The 20,099-nt window shown below is 44.2% G+C and overlaps 1 protein-coding gene across 1 annotated transcript in view; it reads right to left on the bottom strand.

Annotated features, from left to right (window-relative positions):
• NPEPPS (aminopeptidase puromycin sensitive) overlaps positions 1-20,099 on the bottom strand; it is a 1,948,381-nt gene that overhangs the window by 958,154 nt on the left and 970,128 nt on the right. The gene's annotated exons all lie outside the window — the stretch shown is intronic.

Raw genomic sequence — 20,099 nt, forward strand, 5'->3', positions numbered from 1 at the left:
GTCTGACACTGGAAAGGACCAATTCTTTGTAGGCCAGTTCCTGCTAAATCTGGGTGGCTGTACCTGTAAGAAATCCTTTACTGTTTGCATAGATTGTCCTCCATTTTCTTTAACACCTCCACTGCTTTAACACCAAATAAGGTATCATGTTGTAATGGAGCATCTAATAATTTTGCTTTAACATGATCAGACAGATTCTGTTCCTTTAACCAAGCATGCCTCCTAACGACAGAACCCGTAACTGCAGCCCTGCAAGAGGCCTCCAGAGAATCAAAACCACATTGCAATGTATGCTTTCCCACTTGTTCAGTTGCATGCAATAAATCCTGTATTTCCTTATTTTCTGCACAATCAGAATTGGACATTTTCTGTTTAAGCAGTGACATTAAGTATTGCTGATATTTAAACATATGAAATTGACAATTTAAAACCCTCACAACCAGAGTAGCAGAAGTGTAAACCTTTATTCCCCATCTGTCTAGTGCCCTTGAATCTCTATCAGAGGGGATAGGGTTTTTTGCAGTGTAAGCCTTGACCCCTTTGGGACCCTGAGAAATAGTTTCTGGGTCAGCAGCAGGGTTTTTATAAAGAAATTTATGTGAATCTGGAACCCTGTAGTATCTGTCTGGTTTAACAGGGGCAGGAGGCAGAGAGTCAGGAAAAAGCCCGGACTCTGAAAATACATCATCTACAATGTCTAACAGGAGGAATAGCCAAAGGCCTGTGCTGAGGGAGTAAAAGAAAATCTCTAAGCCTTTTCTTAGATTCTGTGTAGTCTTGGCTCTCCCAGTGGAAGTGCTCCCTCATGGTATGCAGGGTTTCCCCAAAATAATAATACTCAGGCGGTGAGGCTGAAGGGATAGATTTTTCAGCATCAGAATCCTCGTAAGGAGGAAGAGAGTATTCTTGTTCAGAAGAGGAGTCAGAGGAAATGTAAACCTGATCTGAAGATTCATATTCTGTCTCTTGCCTAGGCCTCTTGTCAGGAGGGGGATGGGAACCCCTGATCAAGGTAATTAGGTCTTCGGCCATTTTGAACATCTGTTTTTTAGGCATGGTAGTCTGTCCAAGAGAATGCTGTACTTGTTTCTTTGTCTTTAGTATTGCTTTAGTCTTTGCTTTGGAAGCTGAAGTAGGCTTTACATACAACTGTGTAGGTCTGAAAACACCCTCAGAAGCCGATGCCTGCTCAGCGGCTCCAGACCCATCTGAGGGAATAGTTTCCGAGTGTCCAATACCTTGAGTATCCAGAGGCCTAGCTGGCTCCACGTGGGAGTCGTCAGCGGCCTGTGGTTCTGAGGTAGCAGACGCCAGGGGCTGCGAAAGCGCCTCACTGAGAACCGGTGAACGGCTTAGCGGAAGCCTCGTCGGTTTTGGACCTCGGATGCCAGTCCTTTTCTTTTTCCTTGCGCCTTTTATAAACTTCCGTCGTCGGCTGTTCCGGTGGCATTATATAATTGAATCTTCGGCCAAAGTAATGAAAGGCAAAATCGTGCAAACGCTTAATAGTGCATTGGTTAAATCTAGCACAAAACCGACAGCTAGCAACATTGTGATCAGGGCCTAGGCAAGAAATACAGTAAGAATGAAAATCCTTATGAGGTATTTGCTTCCCACAAGAAATACAATTGTTAACTTTTTCTGACATCGGACTGGAGCAAGAAAAAAAAAGTTTCCCCAACGGGGTACTTAGCTTTATTGAAGACTTCGGATCTGAAATTCCGACCGGCACTTGCGAACTGCTTTTGCTTCGGGCACTGCGCGGCAAGAAAGACTGAAGAAAATGGCGTCGGCTGCATCTTTTATACCCCTGGTGCACTGACGTCAGGAAAGAGGCGACAAGTCTGTACAAAGAACAAAGTTTCGGATGGTCACGCTACAGTCCATTCTACCCTTTCTGGGTCAGGACAATTGGATGTGCTCGATAGATCTTCAGGACGCGTACTACCATATCAGGATGGACAGACGCTCCAGGAGATTTCTTCGCTTTCGGGTGGGGGCCAGTCATTACCAGTTCAGAGCTCTGCCCTTTGGTCTTCACCACAGCCCCGAGGGTGTTCACCAAATGTATGGCAGTGGTCACAGCTCACCTGAGACGTCAAGGATTCCAGGTGTTTCCATATCTAGACGACTGGCTCCTCACTGCTACCACCAGGCATCAACTCCTACAAGCGCAGGATTATACAATCACATCTTGCACCCAGCTAGGTATTACAATAAATTTCAAAAAATCTGCCTTGTTGCCTTGTCTATCACTTACATTGGAGCAAACTTAAACACAAGGGATATGTTCACAAGGTTACCACTAGAAAGAGTGTCCACAATTCATCAACAAGTGCAAATTCTAATGCAGAGCAAAAGGATCCAAGTCAGGTATGTCCTTCAAACTCTGGGCTCCATGGCAGCTGCCATTCTTCTAATCCCACTAGCACGTTTCCAACTGAAAATTCTTCAGTGGCTTTTCACACAGTGGTCCTTCCAAGAGCTACCCATGTCTCATGATCTTGATCACGCTGGCATGCAAAAGACACCTTTCTTGGTGGATGGTCTCCCCATTAGTTACTCAGGACAGACCTTTCATACACCCCCTTCGGTAGCCACAGTGACAACAGACGCCACCCTGATAGGGTGGGGGGGGGGGCATTATCTGGGCAGGACAGTCCAAGGCACTTGGCAACCTCACAAGTACTATCTGCACATAAATGTCCTAGAAATGAGAGCCGTGCTCCTAGCGTTGCAAGCTCTTCAAGACTCTCTTCCTTTTGAGACCATTGCAATTCAAACAGACAAAATGTCAGTGGTGTGGTACATCAACAAGCAGGGCGGAACCGGAGCCTACCCTCTGCGTCGAGAAGCACTCAGACTTTGGCAGTGGGCTATTTCCTCCCAACGTTTTCTGATTGCGACGCACATACCTGGGAGATCCAACGTCATAGTGGACAGGCTCAGCAGAGCTATCCGCATGCCTCACGAGTGGTCTCTGAATTAGGAAGTTGTGGATTTCATTTTTCGCAAATGGGGACAGCCTTGCTGCGATCTTTTTGTCACCCCCTTCAACAGCAAATGCAGCAACTACTTCTCCCTTCTTCCGTTTCCAGGTCACACACCCAGAGACGCTCTAGTCCACGATTGGCCTCAGGGACTTCTTTATGCTTTTCCTCAGTTTCCTCTGATACCGAAACTCATACAGAAAGCAAAATCGTTGGGTTGCAAAATGATCCTCATTGCCCCCTACTGGCCTTGACAGATACGGTTCCCGTTCGTCTACGAGAAAAACTTATGCTAGCAAATGGAAATGTTTTTCTTGTTGGGCGGAGTCTAGGAATGTGGATCCCTTCTCTGCCCCAGTCCATGAAATTCTGGAATTCCTGGCACAACTGTTTCACTCCGGGGCTGCTTCCGCTACGATTAGGGTACAATTAGCAGCCATTTCTAATTTTCATATTGGTTTGTCAGATTCTAACTTTATGTCTCATAAGCTCTGTAAAGCTTTTTTGAGAGGAACATCTCTTCTTAGACCTCCAGTGAGAGATCCCCCTCCCCCCTTGGGACCTTAATTTAGTCCCAACTTCTTTAAATCTGCCCTCTTTTGAACCAGCAGCTTCCTGCTCCATCAAGTTTCTATCTTGGAAGACACACTTTCTGGTAGCCATCACTTCAGCTAGGCGCGTCTCAGAACTTCAGGCACTGTGTGTTTTGTCCTCCCTACCTGGTGTTTCACAAGGACACAGTTGCTCTGAGGACTAATCCTTCGTTTCTTTCTAAAGTCTGCTCAGAAAATAATTTAAACCAATCTATAGATCTCCCAGTGTTCTTCCAAAATCATAGCAACAAGGCAGAGTACAAACTTCACCAACTGGACGTTCATAGACAATTGCGTTTTTACCTGTACAGAACTAAAGAAATAAGAAAGTCAGACCAATTATTCCTTTTTTATGCCTTAAACAAACAAGGTCTCCCAGTTTCCAAGGTGACCCTATCCAGATGGTTGTCCCACACTATTACTTTTATTTATCAGTTAAGGAACAAAGAGTTACCAATTAAACTGAAAGGTCATTCTACTGGGGCTTTAGCCACCTCCGAAGCCTTTCAGTCTAGGTTGCCCATGGATTCCATCTGTGCAGCTGCTACGTGGGCAAACCCTCATACCTTTATTTCTCATTACAAGGTGGATATGGTCTCCAGGAGCAGAGCTGACTGTTTCCACTGTTCTGAAGAGTCTGTTCCACTGAGCCACCCAGGGTGTTAGGTGCTAGGGACGCTGTCCCAAACAGCAAGAATGAAGGCGAGATAGACAACTTAACATTAAGAAGTTACGTACCTACCATAACTTTCCATGTTGGTTGTCTTCATCTCGCCTTCCTTCTTGCGTCCCTCCCTCCGTCCTAGTGGATTGAGAGGAGTCCCTTTTTTCACTAGCTGAGTATGCTTTTATTGTTATTCTTCTGGCCAGGTCTTCCTAACTTATTCTAGATATTAGAATGCATGGAATAACCAGTTTTTTGATACCTGGTTCCTCTCTTATTATGTCTGGATTAGCTATTTCAAACGAGATCTGGGTAGCTATCGCTAGGCAACATGGGATAAGGGGTAGCCTTGAGCCAGTAAACAGCTCTCGAGCTATTGAAGATGGCAGAGTCAGAGCCGAGGATCGGCTCCGATCCCAAACAGCAAGAATGAAGGCGAGATAGACAACTTAACATCTTAACTTATCTCTACAAAAACCACCCACAGTTAAAAGGTTTTAAAATATTTAATACATTAAAACCACAAGACGATACTTTTTACTACACAGTGCTAGTCAAAAGAGTTCAGAGATCACACAAATATTTTAAATAAATCAGTAGTACAGTTCTGACATCACAGAAAAACAGTCTAAACGTTCTAATTCATAGCTACTTCTAGGAGAAAACAGTTCTAACATACTACTTACATAAAACAGGCAGAGTGCTGATGAGTTGGATATCAACACAAAAATGCTTAATCGCTGGTTCTCACTGTTTAAATTGCTATTGCAGTTCTGATAAACATTGCATCATCTTTTACACTTTCCTGGTGTTCCCAGGCTGACAAACTGCATTTACATTCTTTTACACTTAGAGCAATAAAGGACATTCCACATGCAAATTCTGGTCATTAACTTTAGACTTAAAACAATAGGCAGGAAGCCTTCATCTAAGCCAGACTGGAGCCGACTTGTAAACATGAAAGGCAACGATGAAATAATTTTAATTTCAAAGGACCAACAAGAAATACTAGCTTTCTTTACAGCAGATGGCAATGTTGTCACATTGTTTTAATTTCAACATTTCACATTTACAAATGAAAGAATTATCTGCACAATTCTATCTGGCTAGGCTGGCAGCCTTCACCCATCTCTACCAGTTTTCACATGGGGATTAGGAAGAAAGGTGGGCAAATGAATGGATTGGTTGAGAGCCACACTGGACACCACCTTGGGCATGAAGGATGGGTTAGTCCTGAGGGGTAACCTGTCAGCATGGAAGATGATGAAGGGTTCCACAGCCATGAGTGCTTGCAGCTTGGAGACTCTTCTGGCTGAAGTGATGGCCAGAAGGAAAGCTGTCTTCCAGGAGAGAAATTTTAGCTCTGCAGAAGAAGCTGGTTCGAAGGGGGGCAGGGTGAGCTTTTCCAACACAAAGTTAAGGTCCCAAACAGGGGTTGGTGCTCTTCTGGGTGGCCTCAAGTTGCAAGCCCCTCTTAGGGGCTGTTTGATCAAGGGGTGTGAGAAAAGGGGCTGCTCAGTGGGGAAAATGAGAAGAGATAGCACAGGCATGAATTTTAATAGAGGAAAAAGAGAGGCCACTGTGTAGTAGGTCAGCTAAGTAATCCAGGATGAGAGGGAGGGAGGGCTGTGCCGTATTGGCTCCCTTAGCCTGAAATCCAGGTGCAGAATCTTTTCCATTTGTCAACATAAGACTTTCTAGTGCTAGGGCATCTGGCTTCATATATAACATCTAGAGCCTGTTTACTGAGGTTGGCAGATTGATCGGGGGTTAGGGAATAAGCCAAGCTGCCAAACTGACTGTCTGCAATTGTGGATGCATGAATTCTCCTCCCACTGGGTCAGGAGGTTTGGAATGCGAGGAAGATACCATGGTGGCAGTGGGGACAAGCTGCGCAGCAAGGGGTACCATTGCTGGTGAGGCCAGTTTGGACCTATAAGAATTGTCCTAGGTTTTTCCTCCTTTATTTTGAGCAGTACCCTGGGGATGAGAGGTAGTGGAGGAAAGCCATAGACCGACAGATTGACCCAGGGGAAGGACAAGCCATCCACTTTCCAAGCCATGCAGTGATGCTCCCTCGTGCAGAATTTGCTGAGCTGATGGTTGTTATAGGAGGCAAAAAGGTCGAACTTTGGGGTGCCCCATTTCTGAGTTATTACGGTGAAGGTTTTTCTGTTGAGCTGCCACTCGTGTGGGTCCAGAAGATTTCTGCTTAACTGGTCTGCCAGAGAGTTGAGAGAACCTGGTAGGAATTGTGCTAACAGGTGGAGTTGCATGGCAGAGGCTGTGTGCCAAAGGGTCATGGCCAGCCTGCATATATAGGAGTGAGTCCCTCCCTGCTTGTTGATATACCACATTACAGTGGTGGTGTGTTTTGATCAGGAGAGCCCCTGGGGAGAGAAGGGGCTTAAAAGCTATCAACGCATGCTGGATAGCCATTATCTCTTTTTGGGTGATGTACAGAGGGATTTGCTGTGGGCTCTATTGGCCTTGTATGCACCTGCCGTACAGGTGTGCACCCCAGGCACAGTCTGATGTGTCTGTGGTGAGGGTCTAGGTGACGGGGGGTGGTGAGAAAGGTAGTCCCTTGTTTTGGGAGCATGCTATTGCCTACCAAAGAAAATCTTTTCTGAGGCAAGGAATTCTAGGTATAAGAGTCTCCAGGTCTTGAGTGTGTTGACACCAAAAGCTCTTCAGGTACCACTGAAGTTTCTTCATATACAGTCTGGCATATGGAATGAGGAGTATGCAAGATGCCGTGAACTCCAGGGCTTGCAGGATTTTCCTTGCAGAAAGCTGGGGCTTGGTGGCCGGTTGGGAGAAATAAGCTGACAGGAAAATTTGTTTCTCTTGTGTAAGGTATGCCATCTGGGATGCTGTGCCTTGACTTGCTCCAGGAAGTTTATCCTTTGGGTGGGTACCTGTTTGGATTTTTCATTGATTGTGTACCCTAGGGAGGTTAGTATGGTTTCCTGGCTGTCTGCCTGAATGAGGCAGTTGTTTAAAGTAGGGGTAAATTTGAATATTTCTTTGTCTGCAAAAGGCAATGGCTGGAGCCAGGCACTTTGTGAAAACTCTGGGAGCAGTAGATAAGCCAAAGGGAAGAGCAGAGAAATGAAAGCGTTGAGATCCAGCCCTGAAGCCGAGATATTTTCTGCAGGACTCCCTAATAGGAATGTGGAGGAAGGCCTCTTTTAGGTCCAGGGTGGCTAGCCAAGCGTCCTTGGAGAGCATAGGTAGCAGCTGCAGGAGGGTGAGCATTTTGAATTTTAGGATGGATAGATAGAGAATGGGGCTATGGGGCGCCAGGTGCCCTCTTTTCTGGGCACCAGTAAAAGTCTGGAGTGGAAGCCTTGGCCTATCTGCTATGCAGGAACGTGCTCTACTGCTCCCAAGGAAAGCAGGGAATGGATTTCCTTTTGAGCCTCTGCCCACAGATTTGTTGGTAGATCTGGGAACCCTTTTGGGGTCGGGTGTGGAAGGAGAATTTGTACCCCTGAGACAATGTTCAGAACCCATTGGTCCTTGGTAATGGTGGCCCAGGTGCTTGAGTGAAAGAAGAGTTTTCCTCCTGGGGTATGTGAAGGTGAGCAGAGGGGAGGACTGGAGAAGGCGAGTCATTGTCAGTTCTTACCATAACATGGTGGCTTAGAACTCCCTGGTTTTGAAGTAGAGGTAGTCCACTGCTTAGATCTCTGCAAACCCTGGGGCTGCTGTCAGGGAGGGAGGGTCTGTTTCCACAGGGCCTAGGGTGACCCTGTTTACTCGTTGCAGGAAAGGACCCATGCTTTGAGGGAAAATGCCTGCTAAACTAAGGCGGCTGGACTTGTAAGAAACCTTTAACTGTTTGCATAGATTTTGCTTTTTCTTCCACCTTTTTTAAGATCTCTTCTACCTTAGTGCCAAATAAGTTATCTTTGTGCAAGGGTGCATCCAACAATTTTGATTTGACATGGTCTGGCAGGGGTTGTTCCTTAAGCCATGCATGTCTTCTAATGACAGAGCCAGTGACTGCTGCCCTGCAAGAAGCTTCTAGGGCATTAAAACCACACTGCAAAGTGTGTTTAGTCACTTGACTTGCAGAATGCATTAAGTCTTGTAAATCTTTAGATTCTGCCCATTCAGGAAAAAAAAGACATTTTTTGTTTTAGGAGTTCCAAGGTATGTTGTTGATATTTAAGCATACAGAACTGACAAATTAGTGCCCTGATAGCAAGACTAGCTGAGGTGTATACTTTTTAACCCCATCTATCTAGTGCTTGGGAATCCCTGTCTGAAGAGGTGGGATTCTTAGCAGAGGTTGCTTTAATCCCTTCTGGCTCCTGAGAAATGACCTTGGGATCAGCTGCTGGATTTTTAAAAAGATGTTTGTGAGAGTCAGGGACTCTGTAGTACCGGTCTGGTTTTCTGGGACCAGGAGGAAGGGTGTCTGGAGTCAAGCTGGATTAAAGGAAAACATCATCCACCACATCTAGGACTGGGGGGATGGCTAAGGGTCTGTGTTGTGGAAGATCCAGGAACTGTCTGATTTTTTTTTTTGTCTTGACTCTCCCATTGGAAATGCTCCCTTAAGGTACGCAAGGTTTCCCCAAAGGAAAAATTATCTTGGGGAAGAGGCTAAAGGAATGGATTCCTCTGCATCAGAATCCTCATATGTGGAGAGGGGCTGCATGTCGGATTCATCTGACTCTTTTCAGACAAACCTACTGGAGACAGATCTCTTCCTTTTTGAGAGAGTAACTTGGCTTCCCCTAATCAGCATAAGGTCTTCTGCCATTTTAAGCATTTGAGACCGAGTCAAGGGAGCAAGCTCCTGAGAATGGGTAGTAGATTTCTTGGGTGTGGGCCTAAGCAACTCTGATGTTTTCGAAAGAATGGTAGTTGCAAAAGGCATTGGTTTATGTCGGGATTCGGTGGTGCAAAAGACTTCCTCGGAAGCCAGTGTCTGCACAGCGGCTCCGGGCCCATCCAGGGTAGAGACGACCGCAGGATCTTTAGACGAAGAGGAGTTCTGCGACATACCGGATTCAGAAAGGATCTTGGTAGCAGCCTGCAAATTAACTGAAGCAGGCATCAGGGGCTGCGAAACCGCCTCACTGAGTTCCAGAGGACTGACGACCAGCTTAACAGAAGAGTCATTGGTAGGTTTGGTCCTGTGCGGTCTCTGTCTATCTTTATGCTTTTTCGTAAGATCTTCTGTTGGATGGCTTTCCGAAGCCATATCGGAATTCGAGGACTATAAACAGAAATATCTGGCTACAATAAGGGCCCGATGACAAATAGCTCTGGTGTTAAAGCACAGAAGCAACAACGAGAGACACTGTGGTCAAGGACTAAACAAATGACGCAGTAAGAGTGGAAGTCCCGGTGTGGTATTGGCGTTCCACAAGCGAGACAATTAACTTTTTCTGACATCAGTTAGTGCAAGAAAAAAGCATCTCCAACAGGGCACTTAGCTTTAGAAGACTTCAACTTCAATTCGGAAACAAAAACTCAGGTAGCGGCCGACTGGCACTCGTGCGAACTGCTTCTGCTTTGGGCTCCACGGCAATAAAGACTGATGTTACGGTGTTGGCTGCCTTCCTTTACACCACTGACGACCTGACATCAGTCCTCAAGATACAGGAACAGACGCAGAAATACTAAGTCTCTGGTATTCAGGCCGGCAGAGGGCTACCCTGGCAGGGATAACCCAAATGTGATGACTGCAGCAGTGAAACACGAAGAACATCCTTACCTTTTGGTCCTGAAGATGAACCCTTGGCAGCGTGCTTAGGTTTCTTGGCAGTCGATGCTGATGGAGATGGCACTGATAGAAAGGACATGGATCCCGAGGTCGGTGGTGACTGGTCGGCCTTGGACAAATCTTCTTTGAAACGGGCTTGAAGGAGCCCTTTAACAATCAACTCATTTTTCCTTTCTGCCAGAGTTTGATTACTGAAACCCTAGCAAACTGACCATTCTATACTCAAATGGGGAACACCCAAACAGTAGACACAAGACTTATGGTTATCAGAGTTTGGCATCTTCCTTGCGCACTCTACACACTACTTAAACCTCAAAGTAGAGGATTTTGGTTTCTCTGCCATGATCCTGACAAAATAAAACAGGAAGGCAGAAAAGGGAAAGAAGACGACTGAGAATTCACTCACACGACAGGGAAAGGAGGAAAAATCTACCAACGATGGTAGACAGATTAACAACAGTAGGGAGAAGAGAAAGGGAAAGACTACAAACAATGCTAGGGAGGAATTTACCACCGGTAGAGAGAATTACAGTGCACTCGCTTTGGGTATACTAAATTTGAAGGGACAGTAAGGGTTTTAGAAAAACAATAAGAATATTGAGATATATATATATATATATATATATATAAATACGCTTAGCTTTACGAGAGATGGCTGACGTGTTTTCGCAAGAGTGGTAAATGAGATCTGTGGAAATGTAGAGAAGTGCACTGTGAGTACACTAGCAGCTCAAGAGATATTTTGGCTGATGCGAGGTTTATAATGGCCGGATCGGTTCTGAGGATCGGAACCGTAATCCACAGGTCAAGAATACATGAAGACTGACATCAGATCAAAAGTTATGTATTTACCATAATGCTATATCCATGCTGTCTTATTTGGTCTACAAACATGTGGGTTGTCTGATATGATGGAATCCACCTTTGGCTCGGATTTCGAGCTCAACAGTTCCAGACCTGACTCCTCTCCTACCCATAATTCCCTAGGTTAATCCTCAGGTAGGAAGAAGCCTGGCATCTTTGGCTATGGTTAAAATTGGAGGTACCCTGCTGTTAACTTCATGCATTTCTGATACAGAGGGGTGGGATAATAGATCTAGAAACTGATCAACATCCATTAAGGATGTACTAGAAGAGGCCAGAGGAAGGGGAACCAAGTCTGCCCTGGCCTTGAACAGTCTTTTTCTTTATGGACTTGCTCATTATGGGGTAAACAAAGGAAAGGTGTACAGGACACACAGGGGGCAATTGTGGACAAAAGCATCCCTCAGTGACTCCGTGTGGGGAAATCAGGGCAAAGTAAATCCTGTCTGAACAACAAATGCATCATGTAAAGGGGTAGCAGCCAGGTTGGCTTCAGCAACTGATAATTGCTTGTGCCACTGCAGGGTTGAGGGACCATTTATGATGAATTATTAATGTTCTGCTCAATTTGTCCACAAGTACAATGGAGGTTCTCAGGATGTCCGTTATGAGAAAGCGTTGTGAAGACATCACCCATTGCAAAACTCTCATGGCTTTCTACCAAAGAAGATAAGAATTCTTCCCTGTGTGCTGATGTACCATACACAACAGTCATGTTGTTTGAATGGATATCACACTCTTGGAGAGTAGGTCCTGAAATGCTTGCAATGGTAGGAGAAATGCCCTCATCTCCAAGGCACTGATGTGAAGATTGGTCTCTTGTCGTTAACCATGTACCTGGGACCATTTTCCCTTCTAAATGACCCCCACTCCAGAAAGGATGCATCCGTGGTCACCACTGCCGTCAGGATTTATCTGAAAAAGATGGGCCTTGGTCATTAATGGGGAAGTTATCCACCAAGCAATGTGGTTTTTGCAGACTTGCATAATCCTAACTTCTGCATGCAGAGGGTGGCTAGACTGTGTCCGCTGTACTACCTCAGGAAATATTTTGCTAGAAGAATCATAGGAATCGGAGATGCCATGGGATCCAAGAAACGCAAGATTAACCTTGCTGGTAGTTTGAGTAATGAAGAAAGTGTAGGGCTGTCAGGCAAAGTGACTGAACCCTGGTCTGAAGAAGGCTGATTATCTGAAGTTTTTTGTATTTAGGTGGCATTCTATGAACTCTGTGGTTTGCGTTGAGTCAACTGACATTTTGGTAAGGTTGAGATTCTCTGGTCAGCTGTCTGAGATATAGGAAGACCTGGATCCCTTGAAGGGATAGTTGTGCTGCTACTACCAAAATGATCTTGGTAAACACCCTGGCTGATTTAGTGAGTCCAAATGGCACAGTTCTAAATTGGAAATCAATGGCTCCAAGCCAAAAGCAGATGAATCTCCTGGAGTGCTTTGCTATTTTGATATGATAGTAAGCATCCTGGAGATCTACAGAGCAAATACAATCTTCCTGCCTCAGTAAAGGCAAAATAGACTGAACCGTGACCATCTGGAATTTTGTCTCTTGCAAACTGGTTTAAGTGACTTAGATTCAAAATGGGTCTGAGGTCCCCAGTCTTTTTCGGCACTAAAAATAATCTGGATTAGACTCCAGATTCTAACTGGTCATGTGGGACCAGCTGAGTGACTTTTCTACCAGCTTTGAAATTTCTGTGGCTGCTAAGTCCCACTGAATGGGTGGAACATAGGAGACTTCTTTTTTCCTCCAAACCCAGAAAAAAGAGAATTGAATAGCCTCTGTATATCATCCGTAGCACCTATGAAACTGATATCTTTTGCTAGGCTTGAGAGTGTAAGAGAAGACACCCTGCGACTCCCTCCAGAGCCCAGCAGTCAAGCAACTGTTCAAGGGCAATGAAAGGTTTTCTCCAAAAATATACCTCAAAAGCCTGGATTTTGAGGTCCGCCTCTGCCTCTTAGGCATTTCCATTAAAACTGCCCTCCCTTCTGCCATGGGAATGTCTGCAATCTTGGGAGTCATGGAAAGAACTCTGATTTGTGGAACCACATCTTTCACTGATCTCTGGTTTCTAAAGAATGTTCATTGAGAGGTGCAGAAGTGTACTCCCACTGCAGACAGTCTTGCCACACTGTTGACGCCTGCAAGTGTATTCTTAACTTTATGTTCAAATAAGGTGGACCCATCAGAGGGGACATTAATGAAGGATGATAAAGCTTTCTCAGAAATCGTATAGTTGCATACAGACATACTGCTCTGGCTGTGTCATCAGCTGTGTTTGATAGAAAATGCATGGCCACATTAGAAGATGACTGCAGGGCAGAAAGCTGGGAGTCCACTGTTTTAACACCCACTGGCAATATCCAGAGACAGACTTGGAGATCTCCTTTGTCAAGTCTCGGAAGAGCCTTGTTAGGTGAGCAAGACAGTTCACTCATCTAAGAGCGAAAGCCGCTAATGCATGGGTCTGTTTTAAGTATCTATCCATCCTTCTGGACTCTCGACTGGGTGGGGTGAACAGACAAGCTTTCTCCTGATAGCTCTTTCTTGCAGGATACTGCCACCACCACAGCATCTACAGGTGGACCCTTACTTTGATGCGTCCTGTTAGGGCAGATAATATGCAATAAGCTTTTTATGTATGGGGGCTCCACCACACTGGGGTCCTTTCCATGTCTGTTGAACCACTGGGTCAATAATGGGGCTCAATGGGTAGTACCACCCAGGACGAAGGTGGCCTGGAACCATAGGCTTCCAAGAACACGGACTCATATGGAGAAGGGTCTTGGGATGTCCATTCTCCTCCTCGGTTTCATTAATTCTAGAAAGTCTCCAAAGGAAACATCTTAAGACAGGGAGTGAGGGGAGTCCTCTTCTTCCCTCCAAGTTGGTATTTTCTGTGAAAGGCTCTGGTGCAGAGTCTAGATGTTTCCACTTACAAGCCCATTTTCTTGGAACACCTACGGGGAAGTTCAGTAGAAAGGTCAGAATCAGAAGGAAACCTGATGAAGCAGACTTTCTCAGAAACCTTTGGCACAGACCGTCCCTATAGTACTGGATGAAGAGAAGGAGCAGATTGCAGATGGGATTTGGGTGACACTGAAGTAGTAGTAGTAGCTAGCATGCTTTGGAAGAAGCCAAAACATTTTCAAATGCTTCAAAAGCAGTGGTTGCTATTGACGCCGATTACTTTCTCTACTCTGAGCACAGAAATCTGGGTTCCAATAAGCCTCAGTTCCAAAGCAGATGTTGGACCAGAGCTATCTAGAGCTGAATACCCAAGAGGAAGAGATGTCTCCAAAAACTTGGTGACGACTCACTCCCCTGAAGCTTGGCTCAGAGTCTCTACTTGATCTGTTGGAATTGGCGTCGAGAGACATTGGAATATAGTCAGCGAAGAGGCCAGAAGTTCCGGCACCAAAGGAACTATGGTTCTAATTGGTTCAGATGAACCCAAAGCCATAGGTTGGATCGGTGTGGATTCTTATATGCGGGGAGGTTAAGATGGCAGACACTCCGCACCTTCCCTGGGGATTGTGCCAGTATAACCAAAGCTGCATCTGTATCCTCAAAAATTTCCTCATCATACTGTTGATGTTCAGTTCTGCAAGGCTTCTAGAAGATTGAGGGGATGATGCCAGCAGAGGTTGAGAGCATCTTTTCTCCTGAAGTATAGTGAATGGAGTCTTGAAGTCACTGGCTCTGGCAAAAAACTTGTCCTTCATGATGGAAACCAGGACCGAGGACTAGTCTTGTTCCAATCTTCCTGGAATCTTCAGGTTGGGACCGACAGACTCCGTCAGTTCCAGGGATCTCTTATTTGAAGACTTTGAAGGAGATTTACTCCTTTCCTTTTATTTTTCCTTGTTCTGAGGTTTTGATTTTGATTCATCCTTCTCTTTGCTGGCAGAGAAAGTGAATGGGTAGCCCCTGTCTGAGCAGGAAGGACCCCCTTAAGTATTAATGCGCCGCCTTGTTGTGTCTGAAGGGACCTGGCACTAAAGGCCACACAAGACTGGCAAGTCTGTGTACAGGTGTGCAGCACTAAGTCAAAAGACACAGTGTGGATCATGAGGAGGGTAACTTGTGCCCAAACTCTGAACATTTTTTGAAGCCTGATGCTTCTAACATCATAAAAGCAAAAATAAAAAAACTAGCACTTAGGAAAATATACTAATCACTAAAAATGAAGTTATATACTCAATGTTCCAGCTGCATTGTCCACTTTCACTCTTCCTCAGCAAATGGGTTTGCATCTGACCCTTGGATCCAACTTGGCTGCTTTTTACAGCTCATGAATACTAGAAGCTCGCGCTTCTGCTTTACCCATAATGCTCTAGTTCCCTACCATACCTCAGAGCTGGTTTGCTGGACTTCTAGCTTGACAGAAAAATAGAAACAATTACAAAAAAAAAAAAAACACAAAAACAAAACTATCTGGAGCTCAAAGAAAAGAACAGTAGGTATTATTTTCTCGTTCTTCGAGAAGCCAGAATCCAAAAAAGGTAGGGGGCTGGTGGGAGGAAAGTTGAAGAATGAAAATGGACAACACAGATGGAATGTTATGTTGAGTACATAACTTTACCTGATGTTGTCAATTTTCATTCGTTCCTCAACAAGTGAGAAAGTCCCCAGCTACCTGAATCCTGGGAGGACTCTCAAAATATTCCTAGACACTGCTGAGCCGAGGGCTGCACTTCCCCTTCAGACCAGATCCAGTTTGTAATGACTAATAAAGATACAAGGATTAGCCCAAGCTGCAGCCACACAGATATTATCCATGGAGGATTTGGATAAAAATACTGATCAAGTACAGGTTGTATGGGGCTCTTAAAGTTTCGACAAAGACAAACCTAGTTTTCTGTAGACAAAGGAAATGCAATCCATTAACCATTTGGCTAGAGTTACTTTGGTAACTGGTTTACCCAATTTGGAATCTGCAAAAGATACAAATAATTGATCTTTTTTTCTCAAATAGTTTGTTCTATGCAATTAGAAATGTTAACTGTCTGTGAACATCCAACAAAAGTAATATGTATCCTCCTTTGTTCATGAAATTTGGAAAGAAAAGTGGAAGATTAATAGATTGATGTTAGATTCTGATGCCACCTTAGGAAGGAAATAGAATCTGGAGGCTTAGAAGAAAGGGCTTGAAATTCAGAGACCTTTCAAGTAGTGGTTATAGTTACCAAAGAGAGAATATTCCGGGTTAAAAACTTTAGTTCACATTTTGCTGATGGTTCAAATGGAGAGAGAGAGTTAAAGCTTGTAATACCAAATTAAAATCTCATGGCAAAGTTGGATCTTTACAAGCGGGGATCTAGAAGAAAAATTCCCCTTATAAAGGTCTTACAAAGCTTTGAAGAAGCTAGGGAAAAATCATTTACTACTATGTGAAAATTAGAAATGGCAGCTTGTTGAACTTTAACAGTGGAGTAGCTTGCCCCTTCATTAAAAATTGCAACCAAAATCTCCAGAACTTTAGGTACTGGTGCCAAAAAAGGGTCAATGTCTCTGTTGCACCAAAAAAAACCCCAAATCTTTTCCATTTGCTTCTGTAAATTCTTCTAGTGGAAGATTTATGGGAAGACAAAAGAATGCAACATACAAAGGAGGACAGCCTTGAATGCGTGGCTATTAATGGAAGTGAAGAAACCATGCAATCGATCAACTTTGGGCCTGAAATGTCATGCCTGTCGGGTAAGACAGGAGATTGGAATTGGATCCAGAATCCATGGTGGGTGAACTAGATGAGGCCAAAGAAAGATGAAGCAAATCTGACAAGGCCAATAAGGTGCAATGAGGATGACTGTGCTCTTCAACCAAGATGCTTTCTGGAGAAACTTGGGGATTATGGAGGTTGGGGTGGGGGGGGGTAAGGGTAAAGGAGACAAGGGCCAATTGTGGAAGACAGCATCTCCAGGTGATTCCCCCAATGGGGGGATCAGGGCAAAGAAGCTGCTGCACTTTTTGTTGAGGGGAGGATGCAAAGCAGTCACAGCAAGGGTGGCCCCATTGGTGGAATATCTTTTCCACCACTTTCATGTTGACAGACCACTGGTGAGGTAATAAAATGGACCTGCTCAACTTATCTATCTATCAACTTATCTATCACATTGGATTTCCCCAGGAATGTGCACTGCAAACAGAAATCAACTGAATGAAATTGCCCATTACCACGATGAGTTCTTCGACACAAGGGGAAAGATCTGGTTTATCCTTGTTTGCCGATGTACCACACCACTGACATATTGTTCATTTATCTCTCAATAGTCCCGGGGGAGAGAGAGAGAGAGAGAGAGAGAGAGAGTGAATCTTGAAAGGCCTGCAATGTTAGGATTACTGCTCTCAATTCCAGGACATTGATATGAGTTGTTAGCCTCTTTGGGGGACCAGCTGCCTTGGACTGTCTTTCCAAAGAAGTGCCCCCCTCAAGTCAGGAAGCATATGTGGTCAATATGGCTTTCGGCTGAGAAAGAATGAAGGGACGGCTTTGTAATATCTGATCTGCGTGAATCTGCTACAAGAAGTACTTTTGGCATGCCTGAATTATTCTGATCTGGATGGACATAGGTTGGTGTAAAATGGACCACTAAGTTGCTAGGATCCACTGAGGAATTCTCACATGACATTTTGCTAACAGAACTACAACTATTGCACCGGGCATTGGGGTCCCAAGGCTTGTAGAATCAACCAAGCTGATAGATAAGAATTTTGAATGACCTTGCTTACGTGAAATCGAACAGTTTGTACCCTTGGTAAGGGAAGGGAGGCTGTCGCTGATGATCTTCTTTCGGCTTTTCCCGGTTAGGGGTCACCACAGCGGATCACCTGTCTGCTCATGATTGGCAGTGGAGTTTTACAGTGTCGAGTTTCCAGCCCGGCGCCCAACCTTCCACAGAAGGCACACACATGCACACACTCACACCTAGGGCCAAATTAGAGTGTCCAATCCACCTACAGCATGTCTTTGGGATGTGGGAGGAAACCAGAGGAAACCCACGCAACCACAGGGAGGACATGCAGGACTCCACACAGAAGGCACCCCAGCCAAGGATCGAACTGGAGAACCTCTTGCTGTGAGGTGACGACGCTAACCGCTGCACCACCGTGGCCGCCCGGAGGCTGTCACTGATACCGTATTGAATAAGGCTATTATGAACTATAATGTCTGAGACGGTTCTAGCCAAGACTGGTTGTGACTGATGACAATTCCTAAATGAGAGCAAAGCTGGAGTACATACCCTCATGCTTTTATCAGATGATGCCTGGTCAGAGTGGCTATAAAAGGAAAAAAGACCAGCAGCTGTAGCATCAAGATAACTTTAATCTGTTGGTAGTACAAACTACATATCAGTCAGACTGCACAAACCGGTTTCAGCAAATGATTACAGTGCCTTCCTCAGTGTAAAGTTGATGAAATATAGTACACTCCTTATATATTAATTCAATCAAAACCATTAATTATAAATGCTCGTTAAGTCCAGGAGGGAATAATCTCCCAAGTTTAATAATCCATTTCTTCTCTTTTTTTATTCAAAATATCATGCCAGCCCATTTTGTTCGGTCTAGGAGCTCTGATTTTATCAATAATTATAAAGTTAAAAAAGCACTTGGATGTGAAAGAGCATGTTTATACAATGCATTGGTAATTTTGCTATTTCTGATTTCACTAATATGTTCCCCCACCCTGAATTTTACAGGACGTGAAGTTTGCCCCACATAAAATGCCGAACAATGACATGTGGCCAAGTATATGACCCAGTCAGATTGGCAATTGGCATAAAATGATGTATCAAAAACCTGGCTAGTGTTCTGACTAGTAAATGATTTGGATTTGACAAACCTAGAACAGGAACAGTGTCCACAGGGAAAACAGCCCACTAAGCTGTCCCCTAGGAGGGTTGTTTGTGACAATGGCATATCAGTCACTACAAGCATTTTTTGCCTGAAGTATGAGCCTAAATTTTTACCTTTCTTGAAAGTGAAAGAACATCTCGTTGGTAAAATAGCAGAAAGCGTCTGGTCAGCCAACAGCATATTCCAGTGGCGATTAACACTATGAATCAATGAATCAGTATTTCTGCCGTATATAGTAATGAAACAAATGGCAGAACCATCATTATTTTTATCTTTATATTGGAGAAGTTCCTTCCTGGCCAAACCATCAACCGTATTAGACGCCCGATATACAAAACCAGCCCCACAGCCCCTATCTTTAAATCTCATAATCAAATCGTGTTTGTATATGTTGTAAGTTTCTGCTTCAGAGCAGATAAGTTTGCCACAAATAAACTGAGATTTCGGAATATTTTGACAAATATGAGGGGGATGAAAGCTAGTGGCGTGGAGCAGGGAATTATATTGGGGAAATCTGCAGTGAACCTGAGTAGACAGAGTATTATCATTATTTCTACTTGTATATTAACATCCAAAAAAAAATGATGTTATTGAGGTCATAATTCACCGTAAATTCAATACCCCATCTGTTTTCATTGAGATAATCTACAAACTCGTGTAGATATTCAGCATCCAACCTCCACACCAACCAGCAATCATCTAAGCACCTCCTCCAAATGTCTATTTCATCAAGGTAAAGATTGTGTAACGGATCATAGATAATCTGCTTTTCAACATGAGCCATGAATAAATCAGCATAAATTGGCGCAAAAGAAGCGCCCATGGCTGTTCCCCTGTTCTGAAAGAAACATTCACCTTGATAGAAAAAGACATTTTTGGTATGAACATGTTCGCAAAGGAATAAGAAAAGTGCTGAAACCAGGTTGGTAAAGTTCGGATTTGTATAACCAATGTTCAAGCGCATCTATACCAGCCCAGTGTGGTATATTAGTATATAGTGCTTTAACATCCAGTGTACAAGAGCAACCAACCTGGTTCCAACTGCGTATCCGAAATTATACTCAGGAACTGTGTGGTATCCTGTATTCTGGCATGTACCCATTTGAGAAGGGGCCTCGGGTATCTGGTTAAAAAAATGGAGAGTGGTTCCGTTAATGAATTCCTGCCTGAAACAATGGGTCTGCCTGGGAGTTCGTTGCATCTTTGCACTTTTTTTAGGCAAAAAATATATATATTGATGCGTCGGTTCATTCACAGTAAGATGTTGAAAGGTAATTTGTGAAATTATCCCTTCATTTTTTGCTGATAGTAAAAATTCATCAATTTGTTTCTTGAAAAGTGGAGTAGGATCAATAGTCAAATG

The sequence above is a fragment of the Protopterus annectens genome, chromosome 13.part0 (genome assembly GCF_019279795.1).
Source record: "Protopterus annectens isolate FY-2018-M chromosome 13.part0, PAN1.0, whole genome shotgun sequence".
NCBI lineage: Eukaryota > Metazoa > Chordata > Ceratodontiformes > Protopteridae > Protopterus > Protopterus annectens.